Raw genomic sequence first — 20,351 nt, forward strand, 5'->3', positions numbered from 1 at the left:
AAAAATTAAATGGTCGTCAGGTATTGTGGAAAAACTTTGGCTTTCTACGTTACAGTTGAGATCCCACAACACCGCTCCCGGGTGGGCTCGAACCACCAACCTATTGGATAACAGCCGAACGCGCTAACCATTGAGCCACGAAAGCTCAGAAATTAAATGGTTGTCACGTATTGTGGAAAAGTTTTGACTTTTTACGCTACATCAGAGACCCCACAACACCTCTCTCGGGTGGGCTCGAACCACCAACCTTTCGATTAAAAGCTGAACGCGCTAATTATTGCGCCACGGAAGCCCAAAAATTAAATGGTCGTCAGGTATTCTGGAAAAACTTTGGCTTTCTACGTTACATTCGTGATCCCACAACACCGCTCCCGGGTGGGCTTGAACCACCAACCTTTCGGTTACCAGCCGAACGCGCTAACCATTGCGCCACGGAAGCCCAAAAATTAAATGGTCGTCAGGTATTGTGGAAAAACTTTGGCTTTCTACGTTACATGTGAGATCCCACAACACCGCTCCCGGGTGGCCTCGAACCACCAACCTATTGGTTAACAGCCGAACGCGCTAACCATTGAGCCACGGAAGCCCAAAAATTAAATGGTCGTCAGGTATTGTGGAAAAACCTTGACTTTTTACGTAACATCTGAGACGTCACAACACCGCTCCCGGATGGGCTTGAACCAAAACCTTTCGGTTAACAGCCGAACGCGCTAACCATTGCGCCACGGAAGCCCAAAAATTAAATGGTCGTCAGGTATTGTGGAAAAACTTTGGCTTTCTACGTTACATTCGAGATCCCACAACACCGCTCCCGGGTATGCTTGAAGCGCCAACCTATTGGCTAACAGCCGAACGCGCTAACCATTGAGCCACGGAAGCTCAGAAATTAAATGGTTGTCAGGTATTGTGGAAAAACTTTGGCTTTCTACGTTTCATTTGAGACCCCACAACCACCAACCTTTCGATTAACAGCTGAACGCGCTAACCATTGAGCCACGGAAGCTCAGAAATTAAATGGTCGTCAGGTATTGTGGAAAAACTTTGGCTTTCTACGTTACATTTGAGATCCCACAACACCGCTCCCGGGTGGGCTCGAACCACCAACCTATGGGTCAACAGCAGAACGCGCTAACCATTGCGCCACGGAAGCCCAAAAATTAAATGCTCGTCAGGTTTTGCGTAAAAACCTAGACTTTTTACGTCACATCTGAGACCTCACAACACCGCTCCCGGATGAGCTCGAACCACCAACCTATTGGTTAACAGCCGAACGCGCTAACCATTGAGCCACGGAAGCTCAGAAATTAAATGATTGTCACGTATTGTGGATAAGTTTTGACTTTTTACGCTACATATGAGACCCCACAACACCTCTCCCGGGTGGGCTCGAACCTTCAACCTTTCGATTAACAGCTGAACGCGCTAATCATTGCGCCACGGAAGCCCAAAAATTAAATGGTCGTCAGGTATTGTGGAAAAACCTTGACTTTTTACGTCACATCTGAGACCTCACAACACCGCTCCCGGATGGGCTCGAACTACCAAACTATTGGTTAACAGCCGAACGCGCTAACCATTGAGCCACGGATGCTCAGAAATTAAATGGTCGTCAGGTATTGTGGAAAAACTTTGGCTTTCTACGTTACATTTGAGATCCCACAACACCGCTCCCGGGTGGGCTCGAAACACCAACCTTTCGATTAACAGCTGAACGCGCTAATTATTGCGCCACGGAAGCCCAAAAATTAAATGTTCGTCAGGTATTGTGGAAAAACTCTGACATTTTACGTTACATTCGAGACGTCACAACACCGCTCCCGGGTGTGCTCGAACCACCAACCTTTCTGTTAACAGCCAAACGCGCTAACCATTGCGCCAAGGAAGCCCAAATATTAAATATTCGTCAGGTATTGTGGAAAAACTCTGACATTTTACGTCACATCTGAGAACTCACAACACCGCTCCCGGGTGGGCCCGAACCACCAACCTATTGGTTAACAGCCGAACACGCTAAACATTGAGCCACGGAAGCTCAGAAATTAAATCGTTGTCACGTATTGTGGAAAAGTTTTGACTTTTTACGCTACATCTGAGACCCCACAACACCTCTCCCGGGTGGGCTCGAACCACCAACCTTTCGATTAACAGAAGAACGCGCTAACCATTGCGCCTCGGAAGCTCAAAAATTAAATGGTCGTCAGGTATTGTGGAAAAACCTTGACATTTTACGTCACATCTGAGACCTCACAACACCGTTTTTCACAATACCTGACGAACATTTAATTTTTGGGCTTCCGTGGCGCAATGATTAGCGCGTTCAGCTGTTAATCGAAAGGTTGAAGGTTCGAGCCCACCCGGGAGAGGTGTTGTGGGGTCTCAGATGTAGCGTAAAAAGTCAAAACTTATCCACAATACGTGACAATCATTTAATTTCTGAGCTTCCGTGGCTCAATGGTTAGCGCGTTCGGCTGCTAACCAATAGGTTGGTGGTTCGAGCTCATCCGGGAGCGGTGTTGTGAGGTCTCAGATGTGACGTAGAAAGCCAAAGTTTTTCCACAATACCTGACGACCATTTAATTTTTGGGCTTCCGTGGCCCAATGGTTAGCGCGTTCGGCTGTTAACCAATAGGTTGGTGGTTCGAGCCCATCCGGGAGCGGTGTTGTGTGATCTCAAATGTAACGTAGAAAGCCAAAGTTTTTCCACAATACCTGACGACCATTTAATTTTTGGGTTTCCGTGGCGCAATGATTAGCGCGTTCAGCTGTTAATCGAAAGGTTGAAGGTTCGAGCCCACCCAGGAGAGGTGTTGTGGGGTCTCAGATGTAGCGTAAAAAGTCAAAACTTTTCCACAATACGTGACAACCATTTAATTTCTGAGCTTCCGTGGCTCAATGGTTAGCGCTTTCGGCTGTTAACCAATAGGTTGGTGGTTCGAGCCCATCCGGGAGCGGTGTTGTGAGGTCTCAGATGTGACGTAAAAAGTCAAGGTTTTTCCACAATACGTGACGACCATTTAATTTCTGAGCTTCCGTGGCTCAATGGTTAGCGCGTTCGGCTGTTAACCAATAGGTTGGTGGTTCGAGCCCATCCGGGAGCGGTGTTGTGAGGTCTCAGATGTGACGTAAAAAGTCAAGGTTTTTCCACAATACCTGACGAACATTTAATTTTTGGGCTTCCATGGCGCAATGGTTAGCGCGTTCGGCTGTTAACCGAAAGGTTGGTGGTTCGAGCCCACCCGGGAGCGGCGTTGTGGGATCTCAAATGTAACGTAGAAAGCCAAAGTTTTTCCACAATACCTGACGATCATTTAATTTTTGGGCTTCCGTGGCGCAATGGTTAGGGCGTTCGGCTGTTAACCATTAGGTTGGTGGTTCGAGCCCACCCGGGCGCGGTGTTGTGGGATCTCAAACGTAACGTAGAAAGCCAATGTTTTTCCACAATACCTGACGACCATTTAATTTTTGGGCTTCCGTGGCGCAATGATTATCGCGTTCAGCTGTTAATCGAAAGGTTGAAGGTTCGTGCCCACCCGAGAGAGGTGTTGTGGGGTCTCAGATGTAGCGTAAAAAGTCAAAAATTTTCCGCAATACGTGAAAACCATTTAATTTCTGAGCTTCCGTGGCTCAATGATTAGCGCGTTCGGCTGTTAACCAATAGGTTGGTGGTTCGAGCCCATCCGGGAGCGGTGTTGTGACGTCTCAGATGTGACGTAAAAAGTCCAGGTTTTTCCACAATACCGGACGACCATTTAATTTTGGGGCTTCCGTGGCGCAATCGTTAGCGCGTTCGGCTGTTAACAGAAAGGTTGGTGGTTCGAGCACACCCGGGAGCGGTGCTATGAGGTCTCAGATGTTACGTAAAAAGTCCAGGTTTTTCCACAATACCGGACGACCATTGAATTTTTGGGCTTCCGTGGCGCAATGGTTAGCGCGTTCAGCTGTTAATCGAGAGGTTAGTGGTTCGAGCCCACCCGGGAGCGGTGTTGTGGGATCTCAAATGTAACGTAGAAAGCCAAAGTTTTTCCACAATACCTGACGACCATTTAATTTCTGAGCTTCCGTGGCTCAATGGTTAGCGCGTTCGGCTGTTAACCAATAGTTTGGTAGTTCGAGCCCATCCGGGAGCGGTGCTATGAGGTCTCAGATGTTACGTAAAAAGTCCAGGTTTTTCCACAATACCGGACGACCATTGAATTTTTGGGCTTCCGTGGCGCAATGGTTAGCGCGTTCTTCTGTTAATCGAAAGGTTGGTGGTTCGAGCCCACCCGGGAGAGGTGTTGTGGGGTCTCAGATGTAGCGTAAAAAGTCAAAACTTTTCCACAATACGTGACAACGATTTAATTTCTGAGCTTCCGTGGCTCAATGTTTAGCGTGTTCGGCTGTTAACCAATAGGTTGGTGGTTCGGGCCCACCCGGGAGCGGTGTTGTGAGTTCTCAGATGTGACGTAAAATGTCAGAGTTTTTCCACAATACCTGACGAATATTTAATATTTGGGCTTCCTTGGCGCAATGGTTAGCGCGTTTGGCTGTTAACAGAAAGGTTGGTGGTTCGAGCACACCCGGGAGCGGTGTTGTGACGTCTCGAATGTAACGTAAAATGTCAGAGTTTTTCCACAATACCTGACGAACATTTAATTTTTGGGCTTCCGTGGCGCAATAATTAGCGCGTTCAGCTGTTAATCGAAAGGTTGGTGTTTCGAGCCCACCCGGGAGCGGTGTTGTGGGATCTCAAATGTAACGTAGAAAGCCAAAGTTTTTCCACAATACCTGACGACCATTTAATTTCTGAGCATCCGTGGCTCAATGGTTAGCGCGTTCGGCTGTTAACCAATAGTTTGGTAGTTCGAGCCCATCCGGGAGCGGTGTTGTGAGGTCTCAGATGTGACGTAAAAAGTCAAGGTTTTTCCACAATACCTGACGACCATTTAATTTTTGGGCTTCCGTGGCGCAATGATTAGCGCGTTCAGCTGTTAATCGAAAGGTTGAAGGTTCGAGCCCACCCGGGAGAGGTGTTGTGGGGTCTCATATGTAGCGTAAAAAGTCAAAACTTATCCACAATACGTGACAATCATTTAATTTCTGAGCTTCCGTGACTCAATGGTTAGCGCGTTCGGCTGTTAACCAATAGGTTGGTGGTTCGAGCTCATCCGGGAGCGGTGTTGTGAGGTCTCAGATGTGACGTAAAAAGTCTAGGTTTTTACGCAAAACCTGACGAGCATTTAATTTTTGGGCTTCCGTGGCGCAATGGTTAGCGCGTTCTGCTGTTGACCCATAGGTTGGTGGTTCGAGCCCACCCGGGAGCGGTGTTGTGGGATCTCAAATGTAACGTAGAAAGCCAAAGTTTTTCCACAATACCTGACGACCATTTAATTTCTGAGCTTCCGTGGCTCAATGGTTAGCGCGTTCAGCTGTTAATCGAAAGGTTGGTGGTTGTGGGGTCTCAAATGAAACGTAGAAAGCCAAAGTTTTTCCACAATACCTGACAACCATTTAATTTCTGAGCTTCCGTGGCTCAATGGTTAGCGCGTTCGGCTGTTAGCCAATAGGTTGGCGCTTCAAGCATACCCGGGAGCGGTGTTGTGGGATCTCGAATGTAACGTAGAAAGCCGAAGTTTTTCCACAATACCTGACGACCATTTAATTTTTGGGCTTCCGTGGCGCAATGGTTAGCGCGTTCGGCTGTTAACCGAAAGGTTTTGGTTCAAGCCCATCCGGGAGCGGTGTTGTGACGTCTCAGATGTTACGTAAAAAGTCAAGGTTTTTCCACAATACCTGACGACCATTTAATTTTTGGGCTTCCGTGGCTCAATGGTTAGCGCGTTCGGCTGTTAACCAATAGGTTGGTGGTTCGAGGCCACCCGGGAGCGGTGTTGTGGGATCTCACATGTAACGTAGAAAGCCAAAGTTTTTCCACAATACCTGACGACCATTTAATTTTTGGGCTTCCGTGGCGCAATGGTTAGCGCGTTCGGCTGGTAACCGAAAGGTTGGTGGTTCAAGCCCACCCGGGAGCGGTGTTGTGGGATCACGAATGTAACGTAGAAAGCCAAAGTTTTTCCAGAATACCTGACGACCATTTAATTTTTGGGCTTCCGTGGCGCAATAATTAGCGCGTTCAGCTTTTAATCGAAAGGTTGGTGGTTCGAGCCCACCCGAGAGAGGTGTTGTGGGGTCTCAGATGTAGCGTAAAAAGTCAAAACTTTTCCACAATACGTGACAACCATTTAATTTCTGTGCTTTCGTGGCTCAATGGTTAGCGCGTTCGGCTGTTAGCCAATAGGTTGGTGGTTCGAGCCCACCCGGGAGCGGTGTTGTGGGATCTCAAATGTAACGTAGAAAGCCAAAGTTTTTCCACAATACCTGACGACCATTTAATTTTTGGGCTTCCGGGGCGCAATGGTTAGCGCGTTCAGCTGTTAATCGAAAGGTTGGTGGTTCGAGCCCACCCGGGAGAGGTGTTGTGGGGTCTCAGATGTAGCGTAAAAAGTCAAAACTTTTCCACAATACGTGACAACGATTTAATTTCTGAGCTTCCGTGGCTCAATGTTTAGCGCGTTCGGCTGTTAGCCAATAGGTTGGTGGTTCGAGCCCACCCGGGAGCGGTGTTGTGGGATCTCAAATGTAACGTAGAAAGCCAAAGTTTTTCCACAATACCTGACGACCATTTAATTTCTGAGCTTCCGTGGCTCAATGGTTAGCGCGTTCGGCTGTTAACCAATAGTTTGGTAGTTCGAGCCCATCCGGGAGCGGTGTTGTGAGGTCTCAGATGTGACGTAAAATGTCAAGGTTTTTCCACAATACCTGACGACCATTTAATTTTTGAGCTTCCGTGGCGCAATGGTTAGCGCGTTCTTCTGTTAATCGAAAGGTTGGTGGTTCGAGCCCACCCGGGAGAGGTGTTGTGAGTTCTCAGATGTGACGTAAAATGTCAGAGTTTTTCCACAATACCTGACGAATATTTAATATTTGGGCTTCCTTGGCGCAATGGTTAGCGCGTTTGGCTGTTAACAGAAAGGTTGGTGGTTCGAGCACACCCGGGAGCGGTGTTGTGACGTCTCGAATGTAACGTAAATTGTCAGAGTTTTTCCACAATACCTGACGAACATTTAATTTTTGGGCTTCCGTGGCGCAATACTTAGCGCGTTCAGCTGTTAATCGAAAGGTTGGTGTTTCGAGCCCACCCGGGAGAGGTTTTGTGGGGTCTCAGATGTAGCGTAAAATGTCAAAACTTTTACACAATACGTAACAACCATTTAATTTCTGAGCTTCCGTGGCTCAATGCTTAGCGCGTTCGGCTGTTAGCCAATAGGTTGGTGGTTCGAGCCCAACCGAGAGAGGTGTTGTAGGTTCTCAGATGTAACGTAATAAGTCATAACTTATCCACAATACGTGACAACCATTTAATTTCTGAGCTTCCGTGGCTCAATGGTTCGCGCGTTCGGCTGTTAACCAATAAGTTGGTGGTTCGAGCCCACCCGGGAGCGGTGGTGTGGGATCTCAAATGTAACGTAGAAAGCCAAAGTTTTGCCACAATACCAGACGACCTTTAAATTTTTGGGCTTCCTTGGCGCAATGGTTAGCGCCTTCGGCTGTTAACCGAAAGGTTGGTGGTTCGAGCCCAACCGGAATAGGTGTTGTGACGTCTCAGATGTGACGTAAAAAGCCAAGGTTTTTTCCACAACACCTGACGACCATTTAATTTTTGGGCTTCCGTGGCGCAATGGTTAGCGCGTTCGGCTTTTAACCAATAGGTTGTTGGTTCGAGCCCATCCGGGAGCGGTGTAGTGAGGTCTCAGATGTAACGTAAAATGTCAGAGTTTTTCCACAATACCTGACGAACATTTAATTTTTGGGCTTCCGTGCCGCAATGACTAGCGCGTTCAGCTGTTAATCGAAAGGTTGAAGGTTCGAGCCCACCCGGGAGAGGTGTTGTGGGGTCTCAGATGTAGCGTAAAAAGTCAAAACTTTTCCACAATACGTGACAACCATTTAATTTCTGAGCTTCCGTGGCTCAATGGTTACCGCGTTCGGCTGTTAACTAATAGGTTAGTGGTTCGAGCCCACCCGGGAGCGGCGTTGTGGGATCTCAAATGTAACGTAGAAAGCCAAAGTTTTTCCACAATACCTGACGATCATTTAATTTTTGGGCTTCCGTGGCGCAATGGTTAGGGCGTTCGGCTGTTAACCAATAGGTTGGTGGTTCGAGCCCACCCGGGCGCGGTGTTGTGGGATCTCAAACGTAACGTGGAAAGCCAAAGTTTTTCCACTATACCTGACGACCATTTAATTTTTGGGCTTCCGTGGCGCAATGATTAGCGCGTTCAGCTGTTAATCGAAAGGTTGAAGGTTCGAGCCCACCCGGGAGAGTTGTTGTGGGGTCTCAGATGTAGCGTAAAAAGTCAAAACTTTTCCACAATACGTGACAACCATTTAATTTCTGAGCTTCCGTGGCGCAATGGTTAGCGCGTTCAGCAGTTAACAAATAATTTAGTGGTTCGAGCCCACCCGGGAGCGGCGTTGTGGGATCTCAAACGTAACGTAGAAAGCCAAAGTTTTTCCACAATACCTAATTCAAGCAAATGTAACGATATTCATTCAAAAAACTGTTAAAATTCAATTTTAAATAAGAAATCGTTGTCACGGATTTTGTATCTTGAAGAAAAAAAACATGCGATTTTTTCGGTACACTTTTGAATGCATTTTTTTCTGGAGAAATGTTTGACCGAATTCAGCTTAATTCCCTATAAAACACTCATTGAAAGTGATTTCATCTCGATTGAACAATAATTAAAAATTTACCTCGATTTTTAATAACATTTTCAAAATCGACGTTTCACGGCCAAAGAAGCTTACTTTGAGTATTTCTTCACTATTTTCAAATATGTTCACTGAAACCATTATTTTTATACTTTTTGCTTTAATTCAAGCAAATGTAACGATATTCAATCAAAAAACTGTTAAAATTAAATTTTTCAATAAGAAATCGTTGTCACGGATTTTGTATCTTGAAGAAGAAAAACATGCGATTTTTTCGGTTTTTTTTGAATGCATTTTTTTCAGGAGAAATTTTTGACCGAATTCAGCTTAATTCCCTAAAAAACACTCATTAAAAGTGATTTCATCTCGATTGAACAATAAATAATAATGTACCTCGATTTTTAATAACATTTTCAAAATCGACGTTTCACGGCCAAAGAAGCATATTTTGAGTATTTCTTCACTATTTTCAAAAATAACCACTGAAACCATTATTTTTATACTTTTTGCTTTAATTCAAGCAAATGTAACGATATTCATTCAAAAAACTGTTAAAATTCAATTTTTCAATAAGAAATCGTTGTCACGGATTTTGTATCTTGAAGAAGAAAAACATGCGATTTTTTTCGGTACTTTTTTGAATGCATTTTTTCCTGGAGAAATGTTTGACCGAATTCAGCTTAATTCCCTATAAAACACTTATTGAAAGTGATTTCATCTCGATTGAACAATAATTAAAAATTTACCTCGATTTTTAATAACATTTTCAAAATCGACGTTTCACGGCCAAAGAAGCATACTTTGAGTATTTCTTCACTATTTTCAAATATTTTCATTGAAACCATTATTTTTATACTTTTTGCTTTAATTCAAGCAATGTAACGATATTCATTCAAAAAACTGTTAAAATTCAATTTTCAATAAGAAATCGTATTCACGGATTTTGTGTCTTGAAGAAGAAAAACCTGCGATTTTTTCGGTACTTTTTTGAATGAATTTTTTTTTGTAGAAATGTTTGACCGAATTCAGCTTAATTCCCTATAAAACACTCATCGAAAGTGATTTCATCTCGATTGAACAATAATTAAAAATTTACCTCGATTTTTAATAACATTTTCAAAATCGACGTTTCACGGCCAAAGAAGCATACTTTGAGTATTTCTTCACTATTTTCAAATATGTTCACTGAAAGCATTATTTTTATACTTTTTGCTTTAATTCAAGCAAATGTAACGATATTCAATCAAAAAACTGTTAAAATTAAATTTTTCAATAAGAAATCGTTGTCACGGATTTTGTATCTTGAAGAAGAAAAACATGCGATTTTTTCGGTACTTTTTTGAATGCATTTTTTTCAGGAGAAATTTTTGACCGAATTCAGCTTAATTCCCTATAAAACACTCATTAAAAGTGATTTCATCTCGATTGAACAATAAATAAAAATGTACCTCGATTTTTAATAACATTTTCAAAATCGACGTTTCACGGCCAAAGAAGCATATTTTGAGTATTTCTTCACTATTTTCAAAAATAACCACTGAAACCATTATTTTTATACTTTTTGCTTTAATTCAAGCAAAAAAAACGATATTCATTCAACAAACTGTTAAAATTCAATTTTCAATAAGTAATCGTTGTCACGGATTTTGTATCTTGAAGAAAAAAAACATGCGATTTTTTCGGTACACTTTTGAATGCATTTTTTTCTGGAGAAATGTTTGACCGAATTCAGCTTAATTCCCTATAAAACACTCAATAGAAGTGATTTCATCTCGATTGAACAATAAATAAAAATGTACCTCGATTTTTAATAACATTTTCAAAATCGACGTAACTCGGCCTAAGAAAAACATTTTGAGTATTTGTTCACTGTTTTCAAATATAACCACTGAAACCATTATTTTTGTAATTTTTGCGTTAATTCAAGCAAATGTAACGATATTCATTCAACAAACTGTTAAAATTCAATTTTAAATAAGAAATCGTTGTCACGGATTTTGTATCTTGAAGAAAAAAAACATGCGATTTTTTCGGTACACTTTTAAATGCATTTTTTTCTGGAGAAATGTTTGACCGAACTCAGCTTCATTCCCTATAAAACACTCATTAAAAGTGATTTCATCTCGATTGAACAATAAATAAAAATGTACCTCGATTTTTAATAACATTTTCAAAATCGACGTTTCACGGCCAAAGAAGCATATTTTGAGTATTTCTTCACTATTTTCAAAAATAACCACTGAAACCATTATTTTTATACTTTTTGCTTTAATTCAAGCAAATGTAACGATATTCATTCAACAAACTGTTAAAATTCAATTTTAAATAAGAAATCGTTGTCACGGATTTTGTATCTTGAAGAAAAAAAACATGCGATTTTTTTCGGTACTTTTTTGAACGCATTTTTTTCTGGAGAAATTTTTGACCGAATTCAGCTTAATTCCCTATAAAACACTCAATAAAAGTGATTTCATCTCGATTGAACAATAAATAAAAATGTACCTCGATTTTTAATAACATTTTCAAAATCGACGTAACTCGGCCTAAGAAAAACATTTTGAGTATTTGTTCACTATTTACAAATATATTCACTGAAACCATTATTTTTATACTTTTTGCTTTAATTCAAGCAATGTAACGATATTTATTCAAAAAACTGTTAAAATTCAATTTTCAATAAGAAATCGTATTCACGGATTTTGTGTCTTGAAGAAGAAAAACCTGCGATTTTTTCGGTAAATTTTTGAATGAATTTTTTTCTGGAGATATTTTTGACCGAATTCAGCTTAATTCCCTATAAAACACTCATTGAAAGTGATTTCATCTCGATTGAACAATAATTAAAAATTTACCTCGATTTTTAATAACATTTTCAAAATCGACGTTTCACGGCCAAAGAAGCATATTTTGAGTATTTCTTCATTATTTTCAAAAATAACCACTGAAACCATTATTTTTATACTTTTTGCTTTAATTCAAGCAAATGTAACGATATTCATTCAAAAAACTGTTAAAATTCAATTTTTCAATAAGAAATCGTTGTCACGGATTTTGTATCTTGAAGAAGAAAAACATGCGATTTTTTTCGGTACTTTTTTGAATGCATTTTTTTCTGGCGAAATTTTTGACCGAATTCAGCTTAATTCCCTATAAAACACTCATTGAAAGTGATTTCATCTCGATTGACCAATAATTAAAAATTTACCTCGATTTTTAATAACATTTTCAAAATCGACGTTTCACGGCCAAAGAAGCATACTTTGAGTATTTCTTCACTATTTTCAAATATATTCATTGAAACCATTATTTTTATACTTTTTGCTTTAATTCAAGCAATGTAACGATATTCATTCAAAAAACTGTTAAAATTCAATTTTTCAATAAGAAATCGTAGTCACGGATTTTGTATCTTGAAGAAGAAAAACATGCGATTTGTTTCGGTACTTTTTTGAATGCATTTTTTTCTGGCGAAATTTTTGACCGAATTCAGCTTAATTCCCTATAAAACACTCATTGAAAGTGATTTCATCTCGATTGACCAATAATTAAAAATTTACCTCGATTTTTAATAACATTTTCAAAATCGACGTTTCACGGCCAAAGAAGCATACTTTGAGTATTTCTTCACTATTTTCAAATATGTTCACTGAAAGCATTATTTTTATACTTTTTGCTTTAATTCAAGCAAATGTAACGATATTCAATCAAAAAACTGTTAAAATTAAATTTTTCAATAAGAAATCGTTCTCACGGATTTTGTATCTTGAAGAAGAAAAACATGCGATTTTTTCGGTACTTTTTTGAATGCATTTTTTTCAGGAGAAATTTTTGACCGAATTCAGCTTAATTCCCTATAAAACACTCATTTGAAGTGATTTCATCTCGATTGAACAATAAATGAAAATGTACCTCGATTTTTAATAACATTTTCAAAATCGACGTAACTCGGCCTAAGAAAAACATTTTGAGTATTTGTTCACTATTTTCAAAAATAACCACTGAAACCATTATTTTTATACTTTTTGCTTTAATTCAAGCAAATGTAACGATATTCATTCAAAAAACTGTTAAAATTCAAAAAAATCGTATTCACGGATTTTGTGTCTTGAAGAAGAAAAACCTGCGATTTTTTCGGTACTTTTTTGAATGAATTTTTTTCTGGAGAAATTTTTGACCGAATTCAGCTTAATTCCCTATAAAACACTCATTTAAAGTGATTTCATCTCGATTGAACAATAAATAAAAATGTACCTCGATTTTTAATAACATTTTCAAAATCGACGTAACTCGGCCTAAGAAAAACATTTTGAGTATTTGTTCACTGTTTTCAAATATAACCACTGAAACCATTATTTTTGTAATTTTTGCGTTAATTCAAGCAAATGTAACGATATTCATTCAACAAACTGTTAAAATTCAATTTTAAATAAGAAATCGTATTCACGGATTTTGTGTCTTGAAGAAGAAAAACCTGCGATTTTTTCGGTACTTTTTTGAATGAATTTTTTCTGGAGAAATTTTTGACCGAATTCAGCTTAATTCCCTATAAAACACTCATTTAAAGTGATTTCATCTCGATTGATTAATAAATAAAAATGTACCTCGATTTTTAATAACATTTTCAAAATCGACGTAACTCGGCCTAAGAAAAACATTTTGAGTATTTGTTCACTGTTTTCAAATATAACCACTGAAACCATTATTTTTGTAATTTTTGCGTTAATTCAAGCAAATGTAACGATATTCAATCAAAAAACTGTTAAAATTAAATTTTTCAATAAGAAATCGTTGTCACGGATTTTGTATCTTGAAGAAGAAAAACATGCGATTTTTTCGGTACTTTTTTGAATGCATTTTTTTCAGGAGAAATTTTTGACCGAATTCAGCTTAATTCCCTATAAAACACTCATTAAAAGTGATTTCATCTCGATTGAACAATAAATGAAAATGTACCTCGATTTTTAATAACATTTTTAAAATCGACGTAACTCGGCCTAAGAAAAACATTTTGAGTATTTGTTCACTGTTTTCAAATATAACCACTGAAACCATTATTTTTGTAATTTTTGCGTTAATTCAAGCAAATGTAACGATATTCATTCAACAAACTGTTAAAATTCAATTTTAAATAAGAAATCGTATTCACGGATTTTGTGTCTTGAAGAAGAAAAACCTGCGATTTTTTCGGTACTTTTTTGAATGAATTTTTTTCTGGAGAAATTTTTGACCGAATTCAGCTTAATTCCCTATAAAACACTCATTTAAAGTGATTTCATCTCGATTGAACAATAAATAAAAATGTACCTCGATTTTTAATAACATTTTCAAAATCGACGTAACTCGGCCTAAGAAAAACATTTTGAGTATTTGTTCACTGTTTTCAAATATAACCACTGAAACCATTATTTTTGTAATTTTTGCGTTAATTCAAGCAAATGTAACGATATTCAATCAAAAAACTGTTAAAATTAAATTTTTCAATAAGAAATCGTTGTCACGGATTATGTATCTTGAACAAGAAAAACATGCGATTTTTTCGGTACTTTTTTGAATGCATTTTTTTCAGGAGAAATTTTTGACCGAATTCAGCTTAATTCCCTATAAAACACTCATTAAAAGTGATTTCATCTCGATTGAACAATAAATAAAAATGTACCTCGATTTTTAATAACATTTTCAAAATCGACGTTTCACGGCCAAAGAAGCATACTTTGAGTATTTCTTCACTCTTTTCAAATATGTTCACTGAAAGCATTATTTTTATACTTTTTGCTTTAATTCAAGCAAATGTAACGATATTCAATCAAAAAACTGTTAAAATTAAATTTTTCAATAAGAAATCGTTGTCACGGATTTTGTATCTTGAAGAAGAAAAACATGAGATTTTTTCGGTACTTTTTTGAATGCATTTTTTTCAGGAGAAATTTTTGACCGAATTCAGCTTAATTCCCTATAGAACACTCATTAAAAGTGATTTCATCTCGATTGAACAATAAATGAAAATGTACCTCGATTTTTAATAACATTTTTAAAATCGACGTAACTCGGCCTAAGAAAAACATTTTGAGTATTTGTTCACTGTTTTCAAATATAACCACTGAAACCATTATTTTTGTAATTTTTGCGTTAATTCAAGCAAATGTAACGATATTCATTCAACAAACTGTTAAAATTCAATTTTAAATAAGAAATCGTATTCACGGATTTTGTGTCTTGAAGAAGAAAAACCTGCGATTTTTTCGGTACTTTTTTGAATGAATTTTTTTCTGGAGAAATTTTTGACCGAATTCAGCTTAATTCCCTATAAAACACTCATTAAAAGTGATTTCATCTCGATTGAACAATAAATAAAAATGTACCTCGATTTTTAATAACATTTTCAAAATCGACGTTTCACGGCCAAAGAAGCATATTTTGAGTATTTCTTCACTATTTTCAAAAATAACCATTGAAACCATTATTTTTATACTTTTTGCTTTAATTCAAGCAAATGTAACGATATTCATTCAAAAAACTGTTAAAATTCAATTTTCAATACGAAATCGTATTCACGGATTTTGTGTCTTGAAGAAGAAAAACCTGCGATTTTTTCGGTACTTTTTTGAATGAATTTTTTTCTGGAGAAATTTTTGAGCGAATTCAGCTTAATTCCCTATAAAACACTCATTGAAAGTGATTTCATCTCGATTGAACAATAATTAAAAATTTACCTCGAATTTTAATAACATTTTCAAAATCGACGTTTCACGGCCAAAGAAGCATACTTTGAGTATTTCTTCACTATTTTCAAATATGTTCACTGAAACCATTATTTTTATACTTTTTGCTTTAATTCAAGCAAATGTAACGATATTCAATCAAAAAACTGTTAAAATTAAATTTTTCAATAAGAAATCGTTGTCACGGATTTTGTATCTTGAAGAAGAAAAACATGCGATTTTTTCGGTACTTTTTTGAATGCATTTTTTTCAGGAGAAATTTTTGACCGAATTCAGCTTAATTCCCTATAAAACACTCATTAAAAGTGATTTCATCTCGATTGAACAATAAATAAAAATGTACCTCGATTTTTAATAACATTTTCAAAATCGACGTTTCACGGCCAAAGAAGCATATTTTGAGTATTTCTTCACTATTTTCAAATATAACCACTGAAACCATTATTTTTATACTTTTTGCTTTAATTCAAGCGAATGTAACGATATTCATTCAACAAACTGTTAAAATTCAATTTTAAATAAGAAATCGTTGTCACGGATTTTGTATCTTGAAGAAAAAAAACATGCGATTTTTTCGGTACACTTTTGAATGCATTTTTTTCTGGAGAAATTTTTGACCGAATTCAGCTTAATTCCCTATAAAACACTCATTAAAAGTGATTTCATCTCGATTGAACAATATATATAAAAATGTACCTCGATTTTTAATAACATTTTCAAAATCGACGTAACTCGGCCTAAGAAAAACATTTTGAGTATTTGTTCACTATTTTCAAATATAACCACTGAAACCATTATTTTTGTAATTTTTGCGTTAATTCAAGCAAATGTAACGATATTCATTCAACAAACTGTTAAAATTCAATTTTAAATAAGATATCGTTGTCACGGATTTTGTATCTTGAAAAAAAACATGCGATTTTTTCGGTACACTTTTAAATGCATTTTTTTCTGGAGAAATGTTTGACCGAATTCAGCTTAATTCCCTATAAAACACTCATTAAAAGTGATTTCATCTCGATTGAACAATAAATAAAAATGTACCTCGATTTTTAATAACATTTTCAAAATCGACGTTTCACGGCCAAAGAAGCATATTTTGAGTATTTCTTCACTATTTTCAAATATAACCACTGAAACCATTATTTTTATACTTTTTGCTTTAATTCAAGCAAATGTAACGATATTCATTCAAAAAACTGTTAAAATTCAATTTTTCAATAAGAAATCGTTGTCACGGATTTTGTATCTTGAAGAAGAAAAACATGCGATTTTTTCGGTACACTTTTAAATGCATTTTTTTCTGGAGAAATTTTTGACCGAATTCAGCTTAATTCCCTATAAAACACTCATTGAAAGTGATTTCATCTCGATTTAACAATAATTAAAAATTTACCTCGATTTTTAATAACATTTTCAAAATCGACGTTTCACGGCCAAAGAAGCATACTTTGAGTATTTCTTCACTATTTTCAAATATGTTCACTGAAACCATTATTTTTATACTTTTTGCTTTAATTCAAGCAAATGTAACGATATTCAATCAAAAAACTGTTAAAATTAAATTTTTCAATAAGAAATCGTTGTCACGGATTTTGTATCTTGAAGAAGAAAAACATGCGATTTTTTCGGTACTTTTTTGAATGCATTTTTTTCAGGAGAAATTTTTGACCGAATTCAGCTTAATTCCCTATAAAACACTCATTAAAAGTGATTTCATCTCGATTGAACAATAAATAAAAATGTACCTCGATTTTTAATAACATTTTCAAAATCGACGTTTCACGGCCAAAGAAGCATACTTTGAGTATTTCTTCACTATTTTCAAATATGTTCACTGAAACCATTATTTTTATACTTTTTGCTTTAATTCAAGCAAATGTAACGATATTCAATCAAAAAACTGTTAAAATTAAATTTTTCAATAAGAAATCGTTGTCACGGATTTTGTATCTTGAAGAAGAAAAACATGCGATTTTTTCGGTACTTTTTTGAATGCATTTTTTTCAGGAGAAATTTTTGACCGAATTCAGCTTAATTCCCTATAAAACACTCATTAAAAGTGATTTCATCTCGATTGAACAATAAATAAAAATGTACCTCGATTTTTAATAACATTTTCAAAATCGACGTTTCACGGCCAAAGAAGCATACTTTGAGTATTTCTTCACTATTTTCAAATATGTTCACTGAAACCATTATTTTTATACTTTTTGCTTTAATTCAAGCAAATGTAACGATATTCAATCAAAAAACTGTTAAAATTAAATTTTTCAATAAGAAATCGTTGTCACGGATTTTGTATCTTGAAGAAGAAAAACATGCGATTTTTTCGGTACTTTTTTGAATGCATTTTTTTCAGGAGAAATTTTTGACCGAATTCAGCTTAATTCCCTATAAAACACTCATTAAAAGTGATTTCATCTCGATTGAACAATAAATAAAAATGTACCTCGATTTTTAATAACATTTTCAAAATCGACGTTTCACGGCCAAAGAAGCATACTTTGAGTATTTCTTCACTATTTTCAAATATGTTCACTGAAACCATTATTTTTATACTTTTTGCTTTAATTCAAGCAAATGTAACGATATTCAATCAAAAAACTGTTAAAATTAAATTTTTCAATAAGAAATCGTTGTCACGGATTTTGTATCTTGAAGAAGAAAAACATGCGATTTTTTCGGTACTTTTTTGAATGCATTTTTTTCAGGAGAAATTTTTGACCGAATTCAGCTTAATTCCCTATAAAACACTCATTAAAAGTGATTTCATCTCGATTGAACAATAAATAAAAATGTACCTCGATTTTTAATAACATTTTCAAAATCGACGTTTCACGGCCAAAGAAGCATATTTTGAGTATTTCTTCACTATTTTCAAATATAACCACTGAAACCATTATTTTTATACTTTTTGCTTTAATTCAAGCGAATGTAACGATATTCATTCAACAAACTGTTAAAATTCAATTTTAAATAAGAAATCGTTGTCACGGATTTTGTATCTTGAAGAAAAAAAACATGCGATTTTTTCGGTACACTTTTGAATGCATTTTTTTCTGGAGAAATTTTTGACCGAATTCAGCTTAATTCCCTATAAAACACTCATTAAAAGTGATTTCATCTCGATTGAACAATAAATAAAAATGTACCTCGATTTTTAATAACATTTTCAAAATCGACGTTTCACGGCCAAAGAAGCATACTTTGAGTATTTCTTCACTCTTTTCAAATATGTTCACTGAAAGCATTATTTTTATACTTTTTGCTTTAATTCAAGCAAATGTAACGATATTCAATCAAAAAACTGTTAAAATTAAATTTTTCAATAAGAAATCGTTGTCACGGATTTTGTATCTTGAAGAAGAAAAACATGAGATTTTTTCGGTACTTTTTTGAATGCATTTTTTTCAGGAGAAATTTTTGACCGAATTCAGCTTAATTCCCTATAGAACACTCATTAAAAGTGATTTCATCTCGATTGAACAATAAATGAAAATGTACCTCGATTTTTAATAACATTTTTAAAATCGACGTAACTCGGCCTAAGAAAAACATTTTGAGTATTTGTTCACTGTTTTCAAATATAACCACTGAAACCATTATTTTTGTAATTTTTGCGTTAATTCAAGCAAATGTAACGATATTCATTCAACAAACTGTTAAAATTCAATTTTAAATAAGAAATCGTATTCACGGATTTTGTGTCTTGAAGAAGAAAAACCTGCGATTTTTTCGGTACTTTTTTGAATGAATTTTTTTCTGGAGAAATTTTTGACCGAATTCAGCTTAATTCCCTATAAAACACTCATTAAAAGTGATTTCATCTCGATTGAACAATAAATAAAAATGTACCTCGATTTTTAATAACATTTTCAAAATCGACGTTTCACGGCCAAAGAAGCATATTTTGAGTATTTCTTCACTATTTTCAAAAATAACCATTGAAACCATTATTTTTATACTTTTTGCTTTAATTCAAGCAAATGTAACGATATTCATTCAAAAAACTGTTAAAATTCAATTTTCAATACGAAATCGTATTCACGGATTTTGTGTCTTGAAGAAGAAAAACCTGCGATTTTTTCGGTACTTTTTTGAATGAATTTTTTTCTGGAGAAATTTTTGAGCGAATTCAGCTTAATTCCCTATAAAACACTCATTGAAAGTGATTTCATCTCGATTGAACAATAATTAAAAATTTACCTCGAATTTTAATAACATTTTCAAAATCGACGTTTCACGGCCAAAGAAGCATACTTTGAGTATTTCTTCACTATTTTCAAATATGTTCACTGAAACCATTATTTTTATACTTTTTGCTTTAATTCAAGCAAATGTAACGATATTCAATCAAAAAACTGTTAAAATTAAATTTTTCAATAAGAAATCGTTGTCACGGATTTTGTATCTTGAAGAAGAAAAACATGCGATTTTTTCGGTACTTTTTTGAATGCATTTTTTTCAGGAGAAATTTTTGACCGAATTCAGCTTAATTCCCTATAAAACACTCATTAAAAGTGATTTCATCTCGATTGAACAATAAATAAAAATGTACCTCGATTTTTAATAACATTTTCAAAATCGACGTTTCACGGCCAAAGAAGCATATTTTGAGTATTTCTTCACTATTTTCAAATATAACCACTGAAACCATTATTTTTATACTTTTTGCTTTAATTCAAGCGAATGTAACGATATTCATTCAACAAACTGTTAAAATTCAATTTTAAATAAGAAATCGTTGTCACGGATTTTGTATCTTGAAGAAAAAAAACATGCGATTTTTTCGGTACACTTTTGAATGCATTTTTTTCTGGAGAAATTTTTGACCGAATTCAGCTTAATTCCCTATAAAACACTCATTAAAAG

General features: G+C 36.0%; 2 non-coding genes across 2 annotated transcripts; one reads left to right on the forward strand and one right to left on the reverse strand.

The window, feature by feature from the left end:
- Nucleotides 1-366: 366 nt before the first annotated feature.
- Nucleotides 367-439, reverse strand: TRNAT-GGU (transfer RNA threonine (anticodon GGU)). Its single transcript has one exon. It is a non-coding gene; the product is annotated as a tRNA-Thr (tRNA).
- A 5,502-nt stretch (nt 440-5,941) lies between these two features.
- TRNAT-GGU (transfer RNA threonine (anticodon GGU)) lies at nt 5,942-6,014 on the forward strand. Its single transcript has one exon. It is a non-coding gene; the product is annotated as a tRNA-Thr (tRNA).
- Nucleotides 6,015-20,351: the final 14,337 nt, after the last annotated feature.

The sequence above is a fragment of the Phalangium opilio genome, unplaced genomic scaffold (assembly GCF_054372755.1).
Source record: "Phalangium opilio isolate 3A_F unplaced genomic scaffold, DU_Popi_V2 ptg000087l_1, whole genome shotgun sequence".
Classification (NCBI taxonomy): Eukaryota; Metazoa; Arthropoda; class Arachnida; order Opiliones; family Phalangiidae; genus Phalangium; species Phalangium opilio.